General features: G+C 34.9%; 1 pseudogene; it reads left to right on the forward strand.

The window, feature by feature from the left end:
• The first annotated feature begins 747 nt into the window (after nt 1-747).
• On the forward strand, nt 748-3676 carry LOC132650965 (zinc finger protein 431-like; annotated as a pseudogene).
• Nucleotides 3677-9829: the final 6153 nt, after the last annotated feature.

Below are 9829 nucleotides of genomic sequence, written 5' to 3' on the forward strand. Positions count from 1 at the left end.
GGGTGCTGGGAATAGAAGCAGGGTCCTCTGGAAGAACAGATGGTGTGCTTATCCTCTGAGCCATACCTCCAGCCTCTGATGTTGCATATTTATGATAAACATTTACAGTGTAATATTTTCATCTGTCCCTTTATAATTGTTCAAACATACATTTCGTTTTAGCAAGATAGAATTAATATTGCCTTTAAAATGAGGCACTTCAAGTTTCTAGACATGTATAGAGAACAGGAGAAACTTGAGAAAGATCTCTCAGTTCTTTCTCTGTTTTGTTTGATTAATTAAGGTTTGCAGAATATTCAGGTTTTATTTTAGACCCCTGACAGTCCTGGCATTTATTGCATAGACCAGGCTATCATCCAGCTCTGTGTGATACACCTGCATTTGTCTCCTGAGCGCTTTTCGAATAAAAGGCTTGCTCATTGTTTTTATAGTTAGGAATTGGTCAGACTGTTTCTCTAATGTAGAATCTGTACTTTGATGTTTAATCTCTCTCTCTCTTTAAGTCTGTTAATAGGCATTTCTCTTACAAGGCTATATCCTACTGAAAGGATGCAGAAATTTGAGAGGTGAACCTCACTATTCAGTTTCCTCCTAAAAGGAGTCAGTTATTACATTAGAATTTGTGTGTCAGAAAATGAGTAAAAGAAACACCAAAATTCTGGGAAAATATTTTAAATGACGTATACATTTCCAGTATTCTAAATATAATGTTTCTGTTGTACATGTGTATGTATATTTTAGAATGCATTGACCTACAATGATGTGCATGTGAACTTTACTCAAGAAGAATGGGCTTTGCTGGATAGTTCCCAAAGGAATCTTTATAAAGATGTGATGCTGGAGACCTACAGGAACCTCACTGCTATAGGTAGGACAGTTAATTTTCTTTACTTTTTAAGATATGGGGAAACTCTTTATTCATTATTGATTTCAATTGAGGATGAGGAAGAATGAGGTGAATGGTTTTTTGACTGACAATAGATCATGACCTTTTTTTTCAATAAAACAATATATGTTGTGGTATTGTATTTTAGGCTACAGTTGGGAAGATGATAATATTGACGAGCATTGTCAAAGTTCTAGAAGACATACGAGGTAATTTTCATATGTAAGGTGTTAGGAATATATTTTGAGAAAATTTTAATATTTCTTGGAAGATTGAAAGAAATGGGCCAGTGTACATGAACTGCTTTAAGTGTATTTACTGATGACAACTAACTTGTTACCAAACCATGTACTATCTTCTACTTCGGTATTTGAAGTGTGTTTACAAGGCACTCCTCTAGGAAAGAATGCAAGGAAACCATACCTTACTCAAGATCACCATTTAAATCTTAGCCTCATTAGAGCTTTGTGGTAGAAATACAATTTGTATTCTAATGTGAAACTCAGGTATTCACATTAAATAGGTGATGGAAGTATGTCCAAAGTATTATACTAATCAAGTACTCCATGTTAACACTGGAGGAACTCATATACTTGTAGTAATGTTCCTAAGTTTGGTGAGTAGGGCAGTGTTTTTAGAGTCAATAATTTTGTTGTAGAAAAACCATCCATATAGCACATGTGAATGACGAACAAAAATCAAATGTGTGAATTCACCATGAAACCATGTAATTTATTCATCTTCTTTTAATGGGTATATCATAAGTCACAATGAATACAAGCATATTATCATTAGGAATATTGAAAGGAGCAAAGCAAATCCCAGAACAACTAAATGATATAGTAGTCCCCATTTTGAGTAGATTTTTAAATGTGATACCTGTTATTATTTATATGGGTTATTCAGACTGGCCAGCAGTACCAATAGTGATGCAGAGGCATTTTAATATTTTAAAGCTTAAGCAAATGAATTGAGCAAATTCCAAGCCCTTTTTTACCTTAACCCAAATAAAACTAGCCCAGTGTCCCACTGCATGGCCAGGTCTACCTATTTGTCCATGTTCATGTCTAGCTGTTACCCTCAAAGTCCTGTTGGTGAATCTTTTGTCATGTGCTTTCTTCTTCCAGCTACCCTCACTCATTTAGATGTTCTGCCCTCCATTGTACCATGCTATCAGTTGTCAGATCTTAATTATTTCCAAAGATAAGGAAGGAAGGAAAAATATTTACAAAATATAGTACAGGTGATGGGTCATAGAAAGAACAATACCAATATTTGGTCAGCACTTACCTCTCTGCTGGCTCAGCAATCAACATTCACATATGGCTGACACACTTTCACACAGTATACCCCAACATCAATTCATTGGTTATTCATCATCTTTACTAGTACTCAAAAACTCACAATGTAGAAAATATAACTTTTAGGAATGTGGAAATTATTTTGTTTGTCCAAGTTATATTCACAAATTTAGCACTGTATTAAATTAGTCTAGTCAGTGTATAAAAGCTCTGTGGTCTTGCAGTTTTCCTCAAATATGTGGAAAAATCATATAGAATAGAAATAGAGTACAAATATGAGCCAGGTAACAAATATTTTTACCATCACTGGAATGTTGAAATGTACAAAACAACCCCTAGCAAAAAACATGAATGTAAAATTAGTGATGAAAACTCAATATGTAATTCCTCTTTAACTTTACACCAAATTGTAAAATTAAATGACATGGACAAAATGATTCATTAGTGTAATGGTGCAGTAAAGCTTTCATATGTGCCAATTATCTTTGAAGGTGTAAAAAGAGTCATTCTGGAGAGAACCCCTCTGAAGATATTCAATATAGTGAAGTCTTTGTACATCACAGTAGTCCTCCCATATATAAAAGAAAGCATACTAGTGAGGATCGCTATGAATGTATCCAATATGGTAAAACCTTTGCCTGTAACAGTCATCTCCTAATACATGAACGAATTCACACTGGAGAGAAACCTTATGAATGTAACGAATGTGGTAAAGCCTTTGCACAGAATAGTCATCTCCTCCTACACAAAAGAACTCACACTGGAGAGAAACCTTATGAATGTAACCAATGTGGTAAAGCCTTTGCACAGAACAGTCATCTCTTACAGCATAAAAGAATTCACACTGGAGAGAAACCTTATGAATGTAACCAATGTGGTAAAGCCTTTGCATGTAACAGTAATCTCCTAATACATAAAAGAACTCACACTGGAGAGAAACCGTATGAATGTAACCAATGTGGTAAAGCCTTTAAACATAACAGTCATCTCCTAATACATAAAAGAATTCACACTGGAGAGAAACCTTATGAATGCAACCAATGTGGTAAAGCCTTTGCACAGAACAGTCATCTCGTACTACATAATAGAACTCACACTGGAGAGAAACCTTATGAATGTAACCAATGTGGTAAAGCCTTTGCACGTAAGGGTAGTCTCCTAACACATAAAAGAACACACACTGGAGAAAAACCTTATGACTGTAACCAATTTGGTAAAGCCTTTACACGTAACAGTCATCTCCTAATACATAAAAGAACTCACACTGGTGAGAAACCATATGAATGTAAGCAGTGTGGTAAAGCGTTTGTATGTAACAGTAATCTCATAATACACAAAAGAACTCACTGGAGAGAAACGTTATGAATGTAACTAATGTGGTAAAGCCTTTTGACGAAACAATCATCTGGTAGTACATAAATGAAAACACACTGGAGAGAAATCTTATGAATATATCCAATATGATAAAGTCTACTGCATTTCAGACTAGTCTCTGAAGACAGAAAAAAAAACACCCTGGAGAAAAACCTTATGAATGTAATCAGTGTGCCATCACCTTTGTAAAACACAGTCATCTCCTAATACATAAAAATGCATGTTTCAGAAAAGCTTTATGCATATAACCAATATCATAAAAGCTTTTCATATAAGAGTAATCTAGTACTAGAACACATACTGGTGTGAAATTGGATGAATGTAACCAATGTGTCAAAGCCTTTGCAATGCCATAATAATCACCAAGTGCATAGAAGAATACACACTGGAGAGAAACTTTGTGAATGTAACCAATGTGATAAAGCCTTTTTATACAGTAATAATCTATGATTTAAAGAACACATACTGGAGAGAAACTTTATGAATGTAACCAAGGTGGTAAAACTTACTCTTCACAATCATCTTCAAACTCATGAAAGAATTCATATTGGACAGAAAAACTATGAGTGTATTTAAAATGTTGAAGCTATTCCACATTTGTATAACCTTCATCATCATGAAAGAACTCGTACTGGAGAGAAACTTCATGAATGTTTCAAAATGTGAGGCCTTTGCACATGTCTGTATTCATCATCATAAAAGTTTCATACTGGAGAGAAATTCTGAGTATATTAGCAACATGGTAATGCCTTTGTGTTCTTCAGTCCACGGAATCCAATACAACTCAAAAATATGGTCAATGCAAATGACAAAAATATATTGTCACCCAGTCACTACTGGTTGGTTAGGGCTACATAACATTCATGGGAATTGAAGTGTGATACCTACCCACCCACTGAGCCAGAAAGTTACAGAGTTTCTGAGCTTGAAAATCATAAACATCTGTGCCCTTTTACAACTAAATTGGCATTTCCATCAGTCATGGTTTAGGGATATGGGATTTGTTTATGTCATTGAGGAATTCACCTGATGCAAAAATATAGGTTTTACAGTCCAAACAGTCATATCCACTTGTTCTTTTGGGTTTTAGAAAAAATTTATTGTCACCCAGTCACTACTGGTTGGTAACGGCTACATAACATTCTTGGGAACTGAACTGTGATACCTATCCACCCACTAAGCCAGAAAGTTACAGAGGTTCTGAGTTGAAAATCATAAACATCTATGCCATTTTACAACTAAGTTATTTCCATCAGTCATGGTTTAGGGATATGGGATTTGTTTATGACATTGAGGAATTCACCTGATGCAAAAATGAAGGTTTTACGGTCAAAACAGTCATATCCATTTGTTCTTTTGTTGTTAGGAAAAGGTATTATGTTTTAGGGAAGAGAAAATGTGGTTTGGGACAGTCACTATGTTAGGGGAAGAGAATATATGGTATGGAACAGTCATGTTTTGGGAAACAAAAGATGAATCATGAAAGCTCGTCAGCTATTGTGAAGTCTGCAGCTTTCCTAAGAACAATGAACTCAATTTTAGGTTCATACTATATTTCATTGGGAACGGTTATCTAAAAAGCAATACATAGCAGAAATTTTTTAGCATGTTCCCACCTACAAATTACTTTTGCATGTTTTGCATGCCAAAGTCAGCTTCAAATTTATAAAAGAGCAGATAATAGAGAGAAACCTTACACATGTAATCAATGTGATAAAGCCTTTTCTTAATGCAATTATCTTCACATATTTAGAAGAACACATAGTTCAGTGAGACCCTATGTATACGCAAAGTGGTAAATCTTTTTCATGGATTTGTCTTTGAAATCATGAGAAAAAGTCATGCTGCAAAGAAACCCCATGAACTATTCAGTAGAATAAACTTTTATGCTTCATACTACCATTATAGAAGAGTAAAGGATTTAGTGTGTGAGCAACCTCTTAAAGCCTTTGCATATCACAGTAGTCTTTGAAAACCTGAAAGAACTCATTCTCAAGAAAATCTATTATGATAAAAGACTTGTTAAGGTCTTTGACCAATGAACTTGCATTCAGTTACAGGAGATTACTTGGGAGGAAAATTTTAACAAGTGTCAACAATGTATTCATGCATTATGACATCCCTCCTAATTTTGTTTCCAACTAAAAGCCGATACGGAAAAAAGTCTTTTAGGAATATAAACCATAAGGTAATCCTTTTAGATTTAAAATTCTCTTCAATTACTTGAAGTAAATCGTCTAGTTGTACAATTTATGTGTGTTTATTAGTGCCTTTTCTGTGATAAAACTCAGTGTCAAAGGCAACTTCCAAATATGTTTAATTTGTTTTAAGGTTCCAGAGGTATATGGGATCACTATGAAATGGCCATCACAACTGACACTCATGGCAGCTAAAGTAGGAAGCTTGGTGTTCACATCTTTAACCTGCAGCATGAAGCAGAGAGTGGGAACTATCATGCCCATTTCAAGTAAGATACTTCCTTCAAGAGTGTATTTCCTAAACATTCACCAATGATGCCACCAACTCAGAAGGATTCATTTCTCTAACTCCAAACCTACATGTTTGATTTCTGTTACATGAAGGAATTTTTGATGAAGAAAAATTCTGTAGATAAGGCTGTAGGTGCCTCAATACCTGCGTTACAGGAATGCATGCTTACACAAGTAAAACATTCTTGAGTAAACATATATTTGTTTAAGAATTTGTTTTAATTTCCATTATGTGATCTCAGTGTGTCTTTGTGTGTTTATATACCTGTCTATTCTGGTTTCCATGAAGACCAGAACATTTGATCTTCTTGTGCCAGGAATTACAGAAAGTTGTCAAAACCCTGACCCAGGTCCTTGGAATGAACTTGTCTTAACTTCACAGCCATGTCTCTAGTACTGTAATTATGTTTAATCTTTGTATATCATCTTGATGTCAAGAAGTAGAAAAGAATTCCTAGAAGAGAGCAAACCTATTTTTATATAAGATGTGATGACTTTGGTCATAATAAATATATTCTATTTCAAGAAAAGAAACTCCTTTAAATGTTTTTTCTCATAGTCTTGGAGGAAGTAAATGATTTACAACATTCACTTAAATATAATGGAGGAGATCACCAGCTGTGGTTGTGGTCATTATTTTGAAACATTGGAGTAGGTATTGAAATTTGCTGTATGTGCAGCAAATCTATTCACAGAAGTTTATTAGGTTGTTCTGATATTCTTTCTGTGGTGGCTTTCATGTTCTAATGCATTTCCAGTTGGTGAAAGGTATTTTTCTGCTGCAATGTATAGAATGGGATCTCCGTTATCTATCTGGTCCATTGCTTATTTATATCAGGCAGTGTGTGATCACAGTTTTCAAGAAAAGGTCTCTGAGAAAGCATGGTACTTTTTTATGTTTTTACAAATTCCATTAAGATGTTTATTTTCAGCTTTGCTTGGTTGTCAGTAATTAGTTAATGGTAAAATGCTCAATAGTATGTGTTTATGTATGTATATATTGTTAAAAATTCCATGCTTCTTCATGTTCCCATATTTACTATGTCACATCATCTGAGAGAATTATCTTGAGGTGTTAGATAATGTAAAAGCAATGAGGTGGATTTCAAAAAATCATGTTGTGTGTGTGTTTAATGTAAGTATGGTATCTTAGGCCATGGCAGATATATGAAGAGTGTGTGACACTTTGTGGGGTTTATTTTCATCATTGTTATATGATCTTCAAGGTTATGTTGCCAATTTTACATACCACAAACATTCCCCCACTGAGCTCATTGATACTCAAATAAACTTAGTTGAAACAGTATATCCGTACAATATTGTCTTCTATTCAGATTATAAACAAATTGTCATCTGAGGATGGAAGAAAATGATGTCATTTGAATAATAAATGCTCTCAGCAAATGAAAATGATTTATTGATTTCCTGTTTTGAAATGTGTTACTTCATTCTTAGGAGTAAATACTTATTCTTAACACTTTCTCAGAACTACAAGTGAATGTCAGAGATTTGTCTCAGTGGGTAAAGTTGGTTGTTGATTTGAGCTCAACTTCTGGATAGCCTATATTACTCCTACAAATTTTTCTAATATTGTATAATCGGGCTGTTGTATATACAAACTCACACATCAGCACATACATAAATATTTTTTTCAACCTAAATAGCATTGTGGTCCCTGGCCAAAAGACTCTTTGGGTTCCATGTTGAGAACTAACATTTGGGATGCAGATAATAAATAACAACAAGTTGTCCTCTCATTGGCACATATACAACATAGCATAGGTATGTACACACAAACACACTCAAACAATTTTAAATGGATAATATTAACAAAACAACCCAATTATTGACGACAGAAATTAATTTCAGGAGTAAATAATTATAACATTTGAAGATTTACTACTGTTCATTAAAAGAAAAAATGTTCCTCTGTATGTCTTCTTTTATCATTTCATTCCTTGATTCAAGGATAGATCATTTTACAAACATATCTCCACTTGGCTCAGAAGTGCATTCCTGTCATCCTAGACCTGCGAGTCCATGGTAGGCTAATCTCTCTGAGATTGTGGTCAGCTTGGTCCACAGAGTGAGTTCTTTTGTTTGCTTGTTTGTTTGTTTGTTTGTTTGTTTTCAGACAGAATGTCCTGTTCTCAATTTGCAGACCGGGTTGGCAGCAAATTTGGGCCTCATTCTTCCTGAGTGCTGTTATTGTAGGTGTGTGCCGCTATGACCATATCCACAGATCAAATTCTAAAACATCCATTTCTATGTGGAAGTATCATGTATCAAAATGATTCCAAAAATATACAGTATATTGCAATTTATAGGTTTATTTCCCCTCAAGGATACTGTCCACCATGCTGACATATGTATTTTTGATTTGAAGTTTTCTGAATTGGTGCTCTCTGTCCTTTGTATAAGTGGGAAATGTAGCATTAAAACATCAACATGATAGATCAGAAATCATGATTACTAGAAGGCATTGCTTCCTGAGCAATCTACTTTCATGGAGTCATTTACTTAATTTTCAGGTAAAAAAATTGTGGTCCAAAATAAAAGTTCCAAAGGCATTTCTGGCCATCATTTTTTGAAATTACATATATGTGAGCATGACTTTAAGGGCAAAGAGTGCCCTTAAAGCTCTGATTTTACATTGTGATTACATTCAGAATAGGATTTAATTTAGCATAGATATTATTTAGCATGGCTCAGAGTAGGTGAACCCACATTTGGACATATCCATATTCCCTAAGTGAAATCCCAGTGATTGCTTTCTGGAAGAAAACCATTGCTTTGAAAAGGGCTCACATGCTCTTTTTGCCTGCCCCAGCAAAAACCTCTTTCTCAGTTCTTCTACATTGCCTACTGTGATGGCTAGTCTCAGCAGTCAATTTGACCACATTTGGACCTAAGGCAAACAAAGAGTTGGGTACTGTGGGGAATTTTTCATACTCAGCTTTTGAAGTGGAAAAAAAAACCTTCTTAAATCTGAGTGTTTTAAGGTGATAACATTCACCTTTAATCTCATCCACAGCTATCTCTAGTCTGATTATATCATATCTATGTGAAGGACATTGAAAGTATTAGGTTTTTCTCTTTTTCTGTTTGCCCTACCTCTGACTACCATGTTCATTTTTTTTTCTCTCATTGGAGCCTATTCCTTGGAATTCTGTTATATACTGAAGACCATCTGAGATATTCAGCTCCCTGCACCGAATAACTATTTGCTTCTTCAACTTTCCATTGATAGTCAGCCATTGTTTGGACTAGTTGGACTACAGCTTGTGAGATATTCGAAGGAATAAACTTTTCTATATACATAGAGATTTATTCTATGAGTTCTGTTCATCTATGGAACCTTGAAGCATAGATATATATCTGTGTTTTTTTTTCCCTTCCTCACTGAGGAAGATGTCCTTGCTAACAACAATGCACTTCAGTGTTTATCATCACTTTTTTGCTCTTCTGTTAGGTTTGTGTCATGCCTACCAGTTAAAAAGTAGCTGCAGTTTACCTGAACACAACATAAAGACAAAAACTCAAATCCTTGTTTCCTAAACTCTCTTTCTGTAATTGTGGGACAGACTGATAACTCCACTTCAATTTGATTATACTAGTTATCCATCTTGATTCCAGTAAGAAGAAAAGGAAATATTTGTGGGTGTTGTGCCTTCCTGAGTTCAGTATCACTACACACAAAGGGGAGGAGCAGGCAGCTGAACAGAATAAGCTGAAGTGGTTAGTCCTCCATAGGCTGGATGGGAAGACAGACAGGGAGG

This window comes from Meriones unguiculatus (genome assembly GCF_030254825.1).
Source record: "Meriones unguiculatus strain TT.TT164.6M chromosome 13 unlocalized genomic scaffold, Bangor_MerUng_6.1 Chr13_unordered_Scaffold_37, whole genome shotgun sequence".
Lineage (NCBI taxonomy): Eukaryota > Metazoa > Chordata > Mammalia > Rodentia > Muridae > Meriones > Meriones unguiculatus.